This window comes from Ovis canadensis, chromosome 6 (genome assembly GCF_042477335.2).
Source record: "Ovis canadensis isolate MfBH-ARS-UI-01 breed Bighorn chromosome 6, ARS-UI_OviCan_v2, whole genome shotgun sequence".
Taxonomy (NCBI): Eukaryota; Metazoa; Chordata; class Mammalia; order Artiodactyla; family Bovidae; genus Ovis; species Ovis canadensis.
Window position 1 is genome coordinate 15,499,697 of NC_091250.1, and position 17,330 is coordinate 15,517,026.

General features: G+C 35.0%; 2 pseudogenes; one reads left to right on the plus strand and one right to left on the minus strand.

Annotated features, from left to right (window-relative positions):
- The first annotated feature begins 7,159 nt into the window (after positions 1–7,159).
- LOC138442854 (olfactory receptor 4P4-like) lies at positions 7,160–8,105 on the plus strand (annotated as a pseudogene).
- A 6,673-nt stretch (positions 8,106–14,778) lies between these two features.
- LOC138442855 (olfactory receptor 4P4-like) lies at positions 14,779–15,724 on the minus strand (annotated as a pseudogene).
- Between the last annotated feature and the right edge of the window lie 1,606 nt (positions 15,725–17,330).

Here is a 17,330-nt window from a genome sequence, read left to right on the forward strand (position 1 = left end):
CTGTGATGAATATTGGGGTACATGTTTCCAAAACTGAACCAGGAAGAAATACAAATGGGTCTATAGTCTTTTGCCTCAGAGACCCTAATCCTTAGACATTAACATGAATTTTTGTTCGAATTACTGAATCTGACCCAGGAAGTACAGTTGAAGTCATCATCTAAGTAACTTATGAACATCCATTGTCACTGTTCAAGGTATATCTATCCACAAGCTAAACAGGTAATTTGAGAAGTACTTGTAATAGCAATTAATGCCCCCTATTGTTTACATTTTGTTTTTGTTTTTGCTATTATGGTGACTTTAATATATGCATGTCCATCAGAGATATGGTGTTATTTTGACTACATAAAATTATATTCCTTTGGGGCATAATAAGAATCAAAAATCCAATGAAAGGATTCTGTCATTAAGAGTGTCTATTTTAGCTTTGCAGTTAGAAACTGTGGAAACAAACATAGTGTGAACCTTTGTTCCCACAGAGACCAGTATAAGATGGCCTGGGACCACCTTATCTCTAGCAGTGAAGTGCTTTCACTTGAGGTCTACTGCTTCAGAATCCTATGATTCTTATTGAAAAAAAGAAGTATATTTCTTGGGACTTACTGATCTATAATAAATTGCTATTCATAGTATTTGGAACCTTCTTTACCCTATTTTATAAAACCTGTTACACTGTCTGGTACCAACACTAAGATCTAAACCAGTGACAATATCAGTGAAGGTTATGCCCCTTAAACTGTATGGACTGCCACAGAAACTGAGAAAAATATCTTCTTTTTAAAAGCAAAAATAAACAAATGGCATCTAATTAAAATTAAAAGCTTCTGCACAACAAAGGAAAATATAAGCAAGGTGAAAAGACAGCCTTCTGAGTGGGAGAAAATAATAGCAAATGAAGCAACTGACAAACAACTAATCTCAAAAATATACAAGCAACTTATGTAGCTCAATTCCAGAAAAATAAACGACCCAATCAAAAAATGGGCCAAAGAACTAAATAGACATTTCTCCAAAGAAGACATATGGATGGCTAACAAACACATGAAAAGATGCTCAACATCACTCATTATTAGAGAAATGCAAATCAAAACCACAATGAGGTACCACCTCACACCAGTCAGAATGGCTGTGATCCAAAAATCTGCAAGCAATAAATGCTGGAGAGGGTGTGGAGAAAAGGGAACCCTCCTACACTGTTGGTGGGAATGCAAACTAGTACAGCCACTTTGGAGAACAGTGTGGAGATTCCTTAAAAAATTGCAAATAGAACTACCTTATGACCCAGCAATGCCACTGCTGGGCATACACACCGAGGAAACCAGAATTGAAAGAGACACATGTACCCCAATGTTCATCACAGCACTGTTTATAATAGCCAGGACATGGAAACAACCTAGATGTCCATCAGCAGATGAATGGATAAGAAAGCTGTGGTACATATACACAATGGAGGTTTACTCAGCCGTTAAAAAGAATACATTTGAATCAGTTCGGATGAGATGGATGAAACTGGAGCTGATTATACACAGTGAAGTAAGCCAGAAAGAAAAACACCAATACAGTATACTAACACATATATATGGAATTTAGAAAGATGGTAATGACGACCCTGTATGCAAGACAGGAAAAACGACACAGATGTGTATAACGGACTTTTGGACTCAGAGGGAGAGGGAGAGGGTGGGATGATTTGGGAGAATGGCATTGTAACATATATACTATCATGTAAGAATCGAATCGTCAGTCTATGTCTGACGCAGGATACAGCATGCTTGGGGCTGGTGCACAGTGATGACCCAGAGAGATGTAATGGGGAGGGAGGTGGGAGGGGGGTTCATGTTTGAGAACGCATGTACACCCGTGGTGGATTCATGTCAATGTATGGCAAAACCAATACAGTATTGTAAAGTAAAATAAAGTAAAAATAAAAATTAAAAAAAAAAGAAAATGATAAATGAGATTCACATGTGACAAATTTCTATAGCAATGACAGAAATGAAAATTTCAAAAATTTCAGGAGGGGAAAACAAAAAATGTTCTTAAAAGACCAGAAAAGAGGACAGATTGAAAAATAAAAATATATTAAAATATAAAATAGATATATAACTATAGAAATGAATCCATGAAAATATGTCAGACTGCTTGATTTAAATTATTCAGCTAAAAGATAATAATTATCAGACTAGACTTTTAAATATAGTCATATATTTTATAGGTGCTTCCCTCTTAGCTCAGTCCATAAAGAATCTACCTGCAATGCAGGAGACCCAGGTTCAATTCCTGGGCCAGGAAGATACTCTGGAGAAGGAAATGGCAACCCAATCCAGTATTCGTGTCTGGAAAATCCCATGGACAGAGGAGACTGGCTGGTTACGGTCCATGGAGTCTCAAGAGTTCGACACAACTTAGCAACTAAACCACCACTATCATACATTTTAAAGAGATTAACCTAATCAATAAAAATGCCAAATGGTTAAAACTAAAGGAAGTAGATTGAGTTGGCAAGTACTAATGAAAAGAAATATAGTATTCATATTAGTGTCAGATCAAAATTAACAGAAACAAAGTATGTCAATAGTGTTAATGACATTTCATAACATTAAGATACTACAAAAATTCTATGGAAATAGAAGTTTGTATATTCTATGGAAATAGAGGTTTATAAACCTGATGAGATCTCATGGACAGCTACAGTTCACTTGAACCAGAGACTCTGGAATGTGCATTCCATTTCAGCACACAGAGATTACCTTTAAAAATATCATATGTTGTGCTATAAGTTAATTTTCTTCAAATACACATTACTTTGACCACTTCATCTGATGACAATGCAGTTAAGTTTCTGTTGCAATAAGCACATATTTTAAACAAGTTGAAAATTAAAACTATACAATAAAGCATCTAATGAGGTTGAGAAAGTTATTTCAATTTGAAGCAACACACAGAATGTTTTTCATTCTCTTTCCAAACAGTTTATTCCATAGCAAACCAAACCTCGAAAATTGGTCTAGTTTCCCTGACAGTTCAGTAGACTTTGCCTTCCAGTGCAGGAAGTGTGGGTTTGATCCCTGAACTGAGGACTTAAGATCCCACATGCCTCATGACCAAAAACCCAAAGCATAAAACAGAAGCACAGAAGCAATATTGTAACAAATTCAATAAAGACTTTAAAAATGATCCACATCAAAAAATAAAATTAAAATCCTGTTTCCGGTTTTCTTGTCCTTTGGCTTCTTCAGTACTTTCTAATATTTTGTCTGTTCAGACATTATTTCTTAGTTCTTCCTCAAATTTTGTTTCAACATAAACAACATGATTTATAGTCTCTGTATTGAACAAAGGTGGGCTTTAAGTTTGTACTCACATTCCTCAGAGTATAAGGAATTAATAGCTGTGACATAACTATTTGGTTTTTTTTAGTGTTAGATTTTATAAAGTTTATTTTTGAGTTACATTTTATTTTTTATGGTTTCTTTTTTTAAAATTTTACTTTACAATGCTGTATTGGTTTTGCCATACATCAACATGAATCCACCACGGGTGTAGGACTTGCCCAGTTTTTCTTTGGGGAGCTGTCTCATCCTTACAAAAAGTGAGAAGGAGGTTGGGGGTTATAATCTCCAAGGTCATCTATTTAAATACCTCTTGGAAATAAAACAAAAGGCTTATGTGTACATTTCCATTCCCAGAAACACAGAGGAGATATAACTTCTGGTAGAAAACAAAAGCACTATTCAACATAAATGTCAGTGATGATTCAGTTTTAAAAACCTAAATGATTTTTAGATCATCTAAAAATTTAGATGATTTTAGTTTCAAATATCAGGAGAGCAATTCCTATTTCTGTAAGAACAGTAGAAAAGTCCCAAAACCAGGATTCATGTCAGCTGATTTTAAGATAAAATTCATTAACTTTAGCAGTGTGGTTAAGATTCTGACTGCATTAAAAATATTGCTACCATTTAGTTAGAGATAAAGGATTTTATCAATGAGATAATCACCTGTTAAGTAAAATTTGAATCAACCTATAGTAAATAATAACTACTTTCAAATATAAAAGATAGATTTTGCATATGCAATTTAAGTTAAATTTTATCTATAAACATGCTGATTACATATGTTAATTCCCCTTGTCGTATACCTCAGCAGATGTCAAAATTAAGCAGATGTTTGGTATGATTTTGAGAAATTCATGGAGAAATGATAGCATTTGTGTTACATAGGGGTTATATTAAAGAAAAGAACATAAAAACTTACACTTAAGACAGAAGAGAAAAAAATATTAAAGATAAAAAGGGGTACAGATAAAATAAGGGAATGTACTGACATAGAGATTCATCACTCTTCTGCCTCCTTTGCTACTCTGCATAATACGTATTTAGTGAGAATTTAGAAATCAAAATGTTACAATATAGAAAATCTTAGTATCAGAGGATCCTGAATGTCAAGGTAGAGCAAACTCTTTCAGGAAGATTGAGAACAGGATAAACAGTTACACAGAGAGCAAATACAATTACTTTAGCCAAGAATTGGTAGAGGTGTTAAGAGAAAACTTTGAAGCTATCGGGAAACATTCAGCTTATTCAAGACTTTTTGTATGAGACAACTTGGTTAGAAAGAAATAACAAAAACAAAACAAACAAAAATAACATCTCCCTAGAATCATAAGACTAGTTTGTACCTGACAACCAAATTAGCAATATCTGGATAGTGAAATAAAATTAAAATAAACCTAAAAACAGTCTTTAGTATTTATCAGTATTTACTCAAATTGTTAAGTATTTGGCTTCCTTTTTTATTAAAAAAAAAAAGAGAGAGATAATAAAATGATCACTGGACACTTATTTGGATTAATGGATCAATTCATATGAAATGTTTAAAACTTCTTCCAGGAAATATTAGGTATTATTATCATTACTTATCTTTTGTGTCTGTGAAAGACCTGTAATAAAAATCAATTTGATATGAATTGCAATGGCTTCACTTTTAGCTATTAATATTTCAGCACACTTTTGTTTATTTTTTATTATACTATATGAGATACTCAATCTATACACAATGATATGAAGAAAAACAAAGTGAAAGAGAAAATAATTGTTGTCCATTCTACCTGCACTACCATGAAATATTTATATTTATACTAGAAATGCTCATACTAAAAAGGAGAAATTTGTTTTCATAAATAATGAATTTGTCTTAGCAGCAATTTTTGTCATTGTAGTTTATCATATGAAATGTTCTGTTTAAATCACATAAATATGAAAATGAGGATCTTGTATATATAAAATCAGTAACTCTAATATTAACAAAGGAAATTGGAAATAATGAGGGGGTATTAGAAATGTAAGTTATAACTTAAATAGCGTGATTATGAAGTCTCTGATATTAAGTTGGAGGCTGTCAAGGAGAGACATTTAAGGGAAAAAAAGGAAACTAATTAAGTATTCTAATTATTTGCCCATTTTGTTAGGATAGCATCTAGTTAACATGAGAGAGACAGATTTTCAAACTATCCTGCCTATGAATTAATGGAATGTTTCTACTCTTTTTTTTTTCCAGTTAGAATATGCTTTCCTCCAGGATCATATGAGCATATTATCAAAATGATCTTAAATTCTTGGACTAAAAATATGCTTCTAAACTATAGAAGCATATTGGAAAATTAATTGGAAATGAAAGTATCTACAACTTAAACTAAAACTATTTAAGAAAGTAACTTTTACTTATTTTTCTGATTTTAGAAATACTAATAATATGCATAATCTAAAAAATATTTTCATGGGATATTTATTTATAAAACTGTCATTATTTCTTTAAAAAATCATTATAACCTAAAAGATAACAAATTAGGGACATTATAATTAATCAAATTATAAAATATTCTATTATAAAAATTGTTGAAGCCTGATCCCTATAAAGCAAGTGCCATTCACTTCTATATTATTGTTATTAGTCATTTTAGTAACAGTTGTTTCTCAATTTTATGTATAAGTACTATTATTTTTCCTAATTTAAATTAAAAAAAAATCACAGCTACTTTTGCTTCACGTGATACAGTATTTTCTTTACTGTTCTCCACAATGCTTGTAAACATATCAGACTTTTTTCCAGAATCAGGGCTTCTTCTTGTCCAATCTCTAAGCGTGCCCGAATCTTTGTGACCTCATGTACTGTAGCACACCAGGCTTCCCTGTCCTTCATTGTCTCCTGGAGTTTGCTCAAATACATGTCCATTGAGTCAATGATACCATCCACCATATAATTTTCTGTTACCCCCATGAATCTTTCCAAGCACTGGTCTTTTCCAGTGAGTCATCTCTTCACATCGATGAACAAAATTTTGGAACTTCAGCTTCAGCATCAGTCCTTCCAATGAATATTCAGGGTTGATTTCCTTTAGGATTGACTGGTTTGTTCTCCTTGCTGTCCAGACTCTCAAGAGTCTTCTGCAGCATCACAGTTCGAAAGCCTCCATTCTTTGGTGCTCAGCCTTCTCTGTGGTCCAACTCTAACATATGTACATGACTACTGGAAAAACCATAGCTTTGACTATATGGACCTACACTGATAAAGTGAAATCTCTTATGCTGTCTAGGTTTGTCATAGCTTTTCTTCAGTTATGCAAATGAGTCACTTGTCTTGTGTGCAAGCAAGATAAAATAATAATAAAAATAATAATGATTTAGTGCAATATTTTAAAAAATCACATTCCACAAGAAAATTATCAGCATTTTAAATAAAGACAGGGTTCTTTCCTGCAATTGCACAACTTACCTTTCTCCCTTCACTTTAAGTAAGCTTCTTTGAATCTCCTAAGCAAACAAGCTGCTTCAGGAAAAGAAATGTATCTTTCCTAACCTCACTTTTCATCCCATACATAAGATGACTGTGCATGTTTGTTTATACTAGAGCAAATGTATTTATTAACACTATTCTCTTTCACTCTAGAAAATAATCAGATCTGGTATATTATATGGCAAGATTTTCATGCAAAGTTTAGAATTAACTTTAAAAGTGTAGTATAGGAAGCTGATTTACAAAATGAACATATATCTCCAACACTCCCTCTGATTGACACCATGCATCGTCAATATTTCTCATGCAAACCTGTCCTTTTTTTCCAGGCAAACTCACTGAGTCTTTACTGTATTAGACCATGAAATATACCAATGACATCACTGAATTCATTCTTTTGGGGCTTTCCCAGAACATGAAAATCAAACATATGTGCTTCCTACTGTTCTTATTTTGTTGCATAGCTATTTGGATGGGAAACTTGCTCATCATGATTTCTGTCACATGCAGCCAGCTAAATGGTCAACCCATGCATTTCTTCCTTAATTACTTTGCTCTATTAGATCTGTGTTATACCTCAACAGTGACACCCAAGTTAGTCACTGACTTGCTGGCAGAAAGAAGCACAATTTCATACACTGACTGCATGGTGCAGCTTTTTGCCATGCACTTCTTTGGGGGGACTGAAATCTCTGACCATCCTCTCTGGTCAGAGGATGGCCTCTGGCCGCTATGTGGCCATCCACCGGCCCCTGCACTGCACTGTCATCATGAGCAGGCACAGACTGTGCCACGGTCAGTGCTTGTTGTACTGGGGCATTCTGCACTCCTTTGTCCAAGGTTTCCTCACCATTAACTTACCATTCTGTTTTGCCTATGAAATAGATCACTATTTCTGTGATGTGTATCCTTGGCTGAAACTGGCCTGCATGGACACCTATGGAGTTGGGATCCTAGTGGTGGCCAATGCAGGCATGATGGTATTGGTGATCTTTGTGGTCGTGATGCTGTCCTACATTTTTATATTATAGACCATCAAGGCTTACCCTACAGAAAGCCGGTACAAAGCTCTTTCCACTTGTAGTTCCCTCATCACAGTTGTGGTTCTGTTCTGTGTGCCTATTCTCTTCATTTACATTAGAACCAACACAACGTTTCCAGAAGACAAGGTGTTTGCTCTCTTCTACACCATCATTGCTCCCATGTTCAACTCTCTGATTTACAGTCTCAGAAATGCACAGATGAAGAATGCCCTGAGAAAGATGTGGTTCCAGAAACCGTTTTTGATTGCAAGGCAAATCATCTGAAAGCTACTTTGTCTCCTCATTACACATCCTATTCAAGTGATATTTGCTTATTTTAGTTTAATAAACAATGGAACGTACACTAGAAAATCTAAGCATAAACACTAGCATTAGTTGAAATCCTTTCTTCTATCAATCCATATTTCTTATTAACAACTTCCCTTAGTAACAGGAGTCATCATTTCCTTGTTGAAGCTACACTTTGCTTTGATTTTTTTTTCTCTTTCCATAAGTCACTAAATGGAGGTTACCATTCTAATCTCCCCATACTTTAGTTCCATGAAATGAATCTCCAAATGTACATAAGCTACAGTCATGTTGATCATCCCAGACAGAAAGTCGATAGAACCTTGCTATACTCCCTGCAGTCTCATAAAAAGAGGAGTATCTGAAATTTAAAGTCTTATTTTCTATTTGCAATATTTTAAGGAATCTCCACACTGTTCTCCATAGTGGCTGTACTAGTTTGCATTCCCACCAACAGTGTAGGAGGGTTCCCTTTTCTCCACACCCTCTCCAGCATTTATTGCTTGCAGATTTTTGGATCGCAGCCATTCTGACTGGGGTGAAGTGGTACCTCATTGTGGTTTTGATTTGCATTTCTCTAATAATGAGTGATGTTGAGCATCTTTTCATGTGTTTGTTAGCCATCCATATGTCTTCTTTGGAGAAATGTCTATTTAGTTCTTTGGCCCATTTTTTGATTGGGTAGTTTATTTTTCTGGAATTGAGCTGCATAAGTTGCTTGTATATTTTTGAGATTAGTTGTTTTTCAGTTGCTTCATTTGCTATTATTTTCTCCCATTCAGAAGCCTGTCTTTTCACCTTGCTTATATTTTCCTTTGTTGTGCAGAAGCTTTTAATTTTAATTAGATCCCATTTGTTTATTTTTGCGTTTATTTCCAGAATTCTGGGAGGTGGATCATAGAGGATCCTGCTGTGATTTATGTCAGAGACTGTTTTGCCTATGTTCTCCTCTAGGAGTTTTATAGTTTCTGATCTTACATTTAGATCTTTAATCCATTTTGAGTTTATTTTTGTGTGTGGTGTTAGAAAGGAAAGAGACACATGTACCCCAATGTTCATTGCAGCACTGTTTATAATAGCCAGGACATGGAAACAACCTAGATGTCCATCAGCAGATGAATGGATAAGAAAGCTGTGGTACATATACACAATGGAGTATTACTCAGCCGTTAAAAAGAATTCATTTGAATCAGTTCGGATGAGATGGATGAAACTGGAGCTGATTATACAGAGTGAAGTAAGCCAGAAAGAAAAACACCAATACAGTGTACTAACACATATATACGGAATTTAGGAAGATGGCAATGACGACCCTGTATGCAAGACAGGAAAAAAGACACAGATGAGTATAACGGACTTTTGGACTAAGAGGGAGAGGGAGAGGGTGGGATGATTTGGGAGACTGGCATTCTAACATGTATACTATCATGTAAGAATTGAATCGCCAGTCTATGTCTGACGCAGGATACAGCATGCTTGGGGCTGGTGCATGGGGATGACCCAGAGAGATGTTATGGAGAGGGAGGTGGGAGGGGGGTTCATGTTTGGGAACGCATGTAAGAATTAAAGATTTTAAAATTTTAAAAATAAAAAAACTAAATAAATAAATAAATAAATAAATAATAAAGTCTTATTTTCTACTCATCTGAGGACTTCCCATATTCATTGCAACTCTTTGAAAAGCAAAAATGTAGGAACTGAACAACAAAAATATGATTTATGTGAAAATCACTATATAAAAATTGGAACGTTTCTAAAGTGATTTTAATGAAATCATCTTAAAAATGACAAAAATTAATAATGATATAACCTTTTACCATAACAATATCTTCATATATACTGATAAATTAGTTTGGAAATAAAAAGAGTAACTATATGATTTATTGCTCAAACTGAGACAATTTGAGTATAAAAAGAGGAGTTCTGCTAATAATTATGCTGAAATAATGGACATAAAATGGGATTGTATCAAGTAAGTAGGATGTCTGCCCACTTTTCAATGTCTGAGATGTATGGATACTCTTCTAGTGAAAAGGTTAGTGGCAGGAAAATTTCTGAATCTGTATGTTATCTTAGTTGAAGCCAATGGGGTTGTAAAAACAGAAGTAAATGATGGTAAATGAAACTATTCAACCTAGTGTATACTTTTGATTTTCCATTACCATCACGTTGCTGTGCCCTCCTTCAGGGGATCTTACCCATCGAGGGATCCAACCCAGGCCTCCTGCATCTCCTACATTGCAGGGATATTCTTTACTAATGCCATCTGGGAAGCCCAAAACAAAGGGTACACATTTTCAATTTCTATAGAATTTCTATACACTTTGATATCCCTAGATACATATAGAGTTAAGAAGTATTTCTTTTCAAATAATTGAATTTTTTTCCTTAATTCTTTAACAAAATAAGATTCATTGGACATCATGAAAATAACTCAAAGGGGAAGAATAATGTATTATATTGCACATGTATAAGGGCTTCCAAGGTGGAGCTAGTGGTAAAGAAGCCACCTGCCAATGCAGGAAAGGGAAGAGATAGGGACTCAGTCCCTGGGTGAGGAGGATCTCCTAGAGAAGGGCATGGCATCTCACTCCAGTATTCCTGCCTGGAGAATCCCGTGGACAGAGGAGCCTGACGGGCTATGCTTCATAGGGTCGCAAAGAGTCGGACAAGACTGAAGCAACTTAGTAGCAGCAGCAGCACATGTGAAGGGGAAAAAAAAAAAAAAAAACATAGGTAGACTGAATATGTAAATGAATCCATATAGGGAAAGACAAAATAATGTCATAGCACAGTGTATAATGAAAATTTTCAGAGGAGTTCAAATGTGGAAATAAGGGGAATATTCATATAGGTACTAAAAATTAAAAAAAAAATGTTATTAGAGCAATTGATAACCTAGCTAATTCTATGAAATATTATGAAGTCTACATCATGGTGTATGACAGTTTGCATTAGTTCATTAAAGGTACCTTGAAGCAATGAGAAAATTATTAACAAGTATTTTAGTTTTTAATACCTTACCTTAGGTTTAAAGAGTTTGTTTTCCAATAAAATTATTATTATAAAATGTTGAGTTACTCTAAAATTGTACTAACAGTAGATATGGCAGTTATGATTCAAGTGATTTATTAAAATATGAATTTAGTAACAAGTGAACAGAAAGCATGCAGATAAATAATATCTTACTAAGTAATGGGCCATGAAAAGACCTTATTATTTTATTTTTTCTCTCTATTTTTTAGAGATATTAGTAACTAGCTCATAAGCTAATTGTGATGTTGAAAGGAAATGTGTAATATCATTCTTAGAAATTGCTCAAAGTTGCTTTGCTATTGTTCTTATTTCTAATGTTGTATTAGAAATATATATCTTATTTCTAATAATAATATTAGAATACAATTCTAACAATTTCTGTAAATTAATTTGTGAAATGAGAATTTTATAATAAACATTTTATTTTTATTAGAAACATAAGCAGAAGATTTATGTGGCTTATGTTCATGCATGTTTAAGTAACATTATAATAAAATATGATTTTAATCTTCACAAGATATATGTGATCATTTTTCTTCTAAAGCTCTATAAACTCTAGTTCTGAAATATTGACCTAATTATCTACTTTATTTTACAGATGTGTAAATTAAAACTCAGCATATAAAATTCTTTCCAAGCATCAATTGGCAAAGTACAGTTAAGGCAGTTAAGTAGTCAGGTTTGTGCGTGTGTGTCTGCTAAGTTGCTTCAGTAGTGTCTTTTTATGACCCTATGGACTATAGCCTGCTATGCTCCTCTGTCCATGAGATTATCCAGGCAAGAATAGTGGAGGGGCTTGCTATGACCTCCTCCAGGGGATCTTCCAGACTCAGGGATTGAACTCATGCCTCTTATGTCTCCTGAATTGGCAGGTGGGTTCTTTATCACTAGCACCACCTGGGAAGCCCCCTAAGTAGTCAGGTAAGGGAAATGAAAAACCATAAAATTGAGGGCAACACTCAAAGTTTTATTTAAAGCTTTTCAGCAAGGAGAAAGTCATCATAAAGGCAGAGATCAAAGATTTCATCCTCAATCATGACATGTATAAGAAGTTCAGTTCAGTTCAGTTTCTCGGTCATGTCCGACTCTTTGTGACCCCATGGACTGCGGCATGCATTTTTAGTAGAAAAGGCAGAAAATAGAGTGGAATGGGATTATCAGACTAGATAAAACTGAGGAACACCTGGTTTAGTTTTTAAGCAAAATAAATAGTTGGGTAAATGCATCTTACTTCTTCAAAGATAGTCTTAACTCCATTAAATTCCATCAGATAATTGCTCAAAAATTCAATTTTTCTCTCTCTACCCTATATATATATATATATACCCTATATATATACCCTATATATATACCCTATATATATATATATATATATATATATATATATATATATATATATATATATATATATAATCAGACTTCCCTGGTAGCTCAGCTGGTAAAGAATCCACCTGCAATGCAGGAGACTCCTGGTTGACTCCTGGATCAAGAAGATCCCCCGGAGAAGGGATAGGCTACCCACTCCAGTATACTTGGGACTTCCTGATGACTCAGTTGGTAAAGAGTTTGCCTGCAATGTGGGAGACCTGGGTTCAGTCCCTGGGTTGGGAAGATCCCCTGGAGGAGAACATAACAACCACTCTGGTATTTGTGCTTGGAGAATCCCCATGGACAGAAAAGCCTGGTGGGTTACAGTCTATGCATCCACAGAGTCAGATACACCTAAGCACAGTAGCAGAATATATATATATTCCCATCACTGAGTCTGATCTATATTTTGTTAAATATTATTTTAGGATTATTCTACATTTGAATTTAGATAGTAAGTGAAAATCTTTTACTTTGAGATAAATCATCTATTTTGAGGAACTAAGGGATTTATATTTTATTCTTCTTTGTAGCAAAGTCACTTGTGGTTTATTTATTCCTTAATCATATATACTTTATGTCAAACCAAGTTAAAATAGCATGAATTTGTGTGTGTGTGTGTGTGTGTGTGTGTGTATATATATATATATATATATATATATATATTCCCCAATACTTACAATATCATTCCACAAACAGATCACACAGTGACTTGCTTTTCAGACTATATGACTTGCCATGTAGACTATAAGACTAGGCTTTATACTATGTTCTACTTAGATCTATATATTCTCTTCACTTAAGTAAAATAATAGCAGCTCACAAATACACACACACACACACAAAACCTCTAGGTATTTGATTAAAAAAAATCTAGAGTTGTGGAGAGGGTGTGGAGAAAAGGGAACCCTCCTACACTGTTGGTGGGAATGCAAACTAGTACAGCCACTATGGAGAACAGTGTGGAGATTCCTTAAAAAATTGCAAATAGAACTACCTTATGACCCAGCAATCCCACTGCTGGGCATACACACCGAGGAAACCAGAATTGAAAGAGACACATGTACCCCAATGTTCATTGCAGCACTGTTTATAATAGCCAGGACATGGAAACAACCTAGATGTCCATCAGCAGATGAATGGATAAGAAAGCTGTGGTACATATACACAATGGAGTATTACTCAGCCGTTAAAAAGAATTCATTTGAATCAGTTCTGATGAGATGGATGAAACTGGAGCCGATTATACAGAGTGAAGTAAGCCAGAAAGAAAAACACCAATACAGTATACTAACACATATATATGGAATTTAGGAAGATGGCAATGACGACCCTGTATGCAAGACAGGGAAAGAGACACAGATGTGTATAACGGACTTTTGGACTCAGAGGGAGAGGGAGAGGGTGGGATGATTTGGGAGAATGACATTCTAACATGTATACTATCATGTGAATTGAATCGCCAGTCTATGTCTGACGCAGGATGCAGCATGCTTGGGGCTGGTGCATGGGGATGACCCAGAAAGATGTTCTGGGGAGGGAGGTGGGAGGGAGGTTCATGTTTGGGAATGCATGTAAGAATTAAAGATTTTAAAATTTAAAAAATAAAAAACTAAAAATTAAAAAAAAAATCTAGAGTTGTAGGATACGAGGCTAGGTATATAGTTCTGAAAGCAGTTTGCAGTATGCAATTGTTCCTATTTTCCTATAACTGCCTTTTTGTTGTTGTTTAGTCGCTGAGTCATGTCCAGCTGTTTTGCATCCCCATGGGCTGTAGCCCACCAGATTTCTCTCTGCATGTGATTTCCCAGGCAAAAACACTGGAGTGGGTAGTCATTTCCTTCTCCAGAGGATCTTCCTGGCCCAAGGATTGAACCTGTGTCTCCTGCATTAGCAGGAAGATTCTTTAACTGGCAGCATCATTCTTTCTCTAGATTTTTCAGTGTGTTTTTACTCTGTAAAAAGTTTTCTTTTCTCTTTCTTTCTTTCTTTCTTTCTTTCTTTCTTTCTTTCTTTCTTTCTTTCTTTCTTTCTTTCTTTCTTTTTTTAGCAAAGAGGATTATTAGGGAAAAGTGAAACCAAGGAAAATGCATTGAGAGGAAAATAAAGAAGGAACCACTGAAGGCAAGCTGTTGTTGAAGGCTTGGCTGTTCCACATTCTAACTGATTTTCCCATTAGCAGGAGAGAATCAGCAACAGAGGGAGTGATGAGAAGACAGTCACTGGCATCAAAGACGAATGACCTTCAAGTCATTAACCTTCCTTCCCAGCACCTTTTATTGCACCATACTCTTCTTATGGAATTTTTCATCTCCATGTTTCTAAGTGTGTAGATAAGCGGATTGAGCATTTGGACAATAATTGTGTAGAAGAGCGCATAAACACTTTATCTTATGGTAATGTTGTAGCAGGTCTAATGTAAACAAAGATGACAGGTACGAAAAAGAGAATCATGACTGTGATGTGGGAACTACAGGTGGAAAGTGCTTTATGGTGGCTTTCTGAAAAATATGTGCGCACATTATACAAAATCAAAATGTAGGAGGCCATCAAAACCACAAAGTTCACCAGTCCCATCAAGCCAGAATTGGCAACAACAAAAAGCCAATTTTGTGTGTATCAATGCAAGCTAGTTTCAACAAAGAATACACATCACAGAAGTAGTGATCAATTTCACTGGGGCCACAGAAAGGTAAAACAATCTCAAGAAGAAAGAGACCAAGAGAATGAAGTCCCCCTGCACATGATGCTATGAGAATTGAGTGACGTCTTTGCCTGTTCATGATGATGGCATAGTGGAGAGATTTACAGACAGCCACATAACGGTCATAGGCCTCCCTGTGAAGATGACTACCTCAGTCCCCCCAAAGAAGTGTGTGGTGAAAAGCTGTGTCATGCAGATTTTATCGGATGTGGCCTTTTCCTCCATCAGAAAGTCAGTCATGAGCTTGGGTGTCAGTAGACCCCAAGTTGGAGTTGTAGAAGAGATCTGAGAGTGTAAGGCAGTTAAGGAAGAAGTACATGGGTTGGGTGATTAGCTGACTGCATGTGATAAAAATCACAATGATCAAATTCCCCCACCAAATGGCCAGGTAACAGAATAAGATAAAGAAAAAGCAGAGGATCCAGAGTTTCTTGTCCATAGAAAGTCCCAAGAGAATAAATTCAGTAACATTATTTCTATCTGCCATGCTCTGATGTTCAAGAAAGATGTCTGAAATGACAAAAGCAATGAAAATAATCATTGATGAGAAAATGGACACCTAGTATCTACTTAAAATGGCACCAATTCCTTTTAAAGGCAAGTTATTTTGAGACCCACTGAAATCATTTTCATTTAATACAACTGTTTTGAATATCTAGTACTAATATTCTTCTAAGAGCATAGTGATAAATTAGACAAAGTTCCAGTTTTTATATAATTTAAATTATTTTGTGAGGAAGCAAGGAATTATTTTTCAAGAATTAAAAAAAAGATAATAGTGTTAAGTAGCATGACATATAATGTGCCAATTTAGGATGTAAAATAGAGGTAACTACAGAATTTGCTTGATTAAGTGGTTTCTAATGAAATCACAAAATTGGTGTAGAGTGTGTGGGTGTGTTTTGCAGTACTTGGTGCAAAGTCAATGTTAAATAAATATTAATTAAATAAAAATTGGAAAGTGAACAATGTGTTATAATTTTGAAGGAATAATACAAGAAATAATCAATCATCCTTTATTAAGGTAATTCATGATAAAACTGAAGAACAAATCATTTTTATGAGTGGACTCATAATCCTTTTTGACTTTTAAGTTAAAGTTAGTTAAGTCGCTCAGTCATGTCTGACTCTTTGGGACCCCGTGGGCTGTAGCCCACTAGGCTCCTCTGTCCACGGAATTCTCCAGGCAAGAATACTGGAGTGAGTTGCCATTTCCTTCTTAAGGGGATCTTCCTGACTCAGGGATCTGACCCAGGGATCTATCCCAGGTCTCCCGCAGATGCTTTAACCTCTGAGCCACTAGGGAAGCTGTTTTGACATTTAAGAGGAAATAATTCCTTCATTTGAAATACTCCATGAAACTTTCATATTTCTTAAACTTTATTTGTAGCATCTCTAGGTTAATATATCTACAACTCTGATCTTCCTATTTGTCTATATTTCGCTTGCCAGATTATCTCCTCTTTCAAAATAAATTAACATTCAGAAGTTATTTGAGTTACATCTTATCAGACTGTAATTTTAGTTGCCTAGTTTGGAAATAATATACTGAGAAAAGGGCTCCTCTAATTCCAAAGTAGTTCCCCCAAACACAATACAATAAACAAGATGTAGCACTTCTTCCTTTAATTTATTAGAGAATTCACTTACACAATCTGCATGACTATATAAAAGAATCTCTTCAGCTATCTAAAATAGAAACAGTTATACCTGATTTCAGGTAATCATCTGGTATATACACTACATAAGTAGGCAAAATACCTAGTTTTTTCCTCCCATTCTGTTGCTTAACTGTTCATTCCCTAGGATCCCAGGCTTCCATTCATAAAATAAAAGTGATTAAACAATCTCTGAAGATCTCCCCAGGTTCCAATAATGTGTGACTTCTGATTCTCCATTAATTTGGGGAAGACATCTGTTTATCTCTCTCCTGCCTTCCCTTCTCTGCTACATTGATGCAGTCTCTCGATACATTGAGACTGTAAAAAGTAACAAATTCAGTGCTAATTTCACTACTATTTCTGTGTCTCAGTTTACTTCTCTGTAAAATCAAGGTAAAGATAATATCTCTTTATATGGATCATAGAGGATCC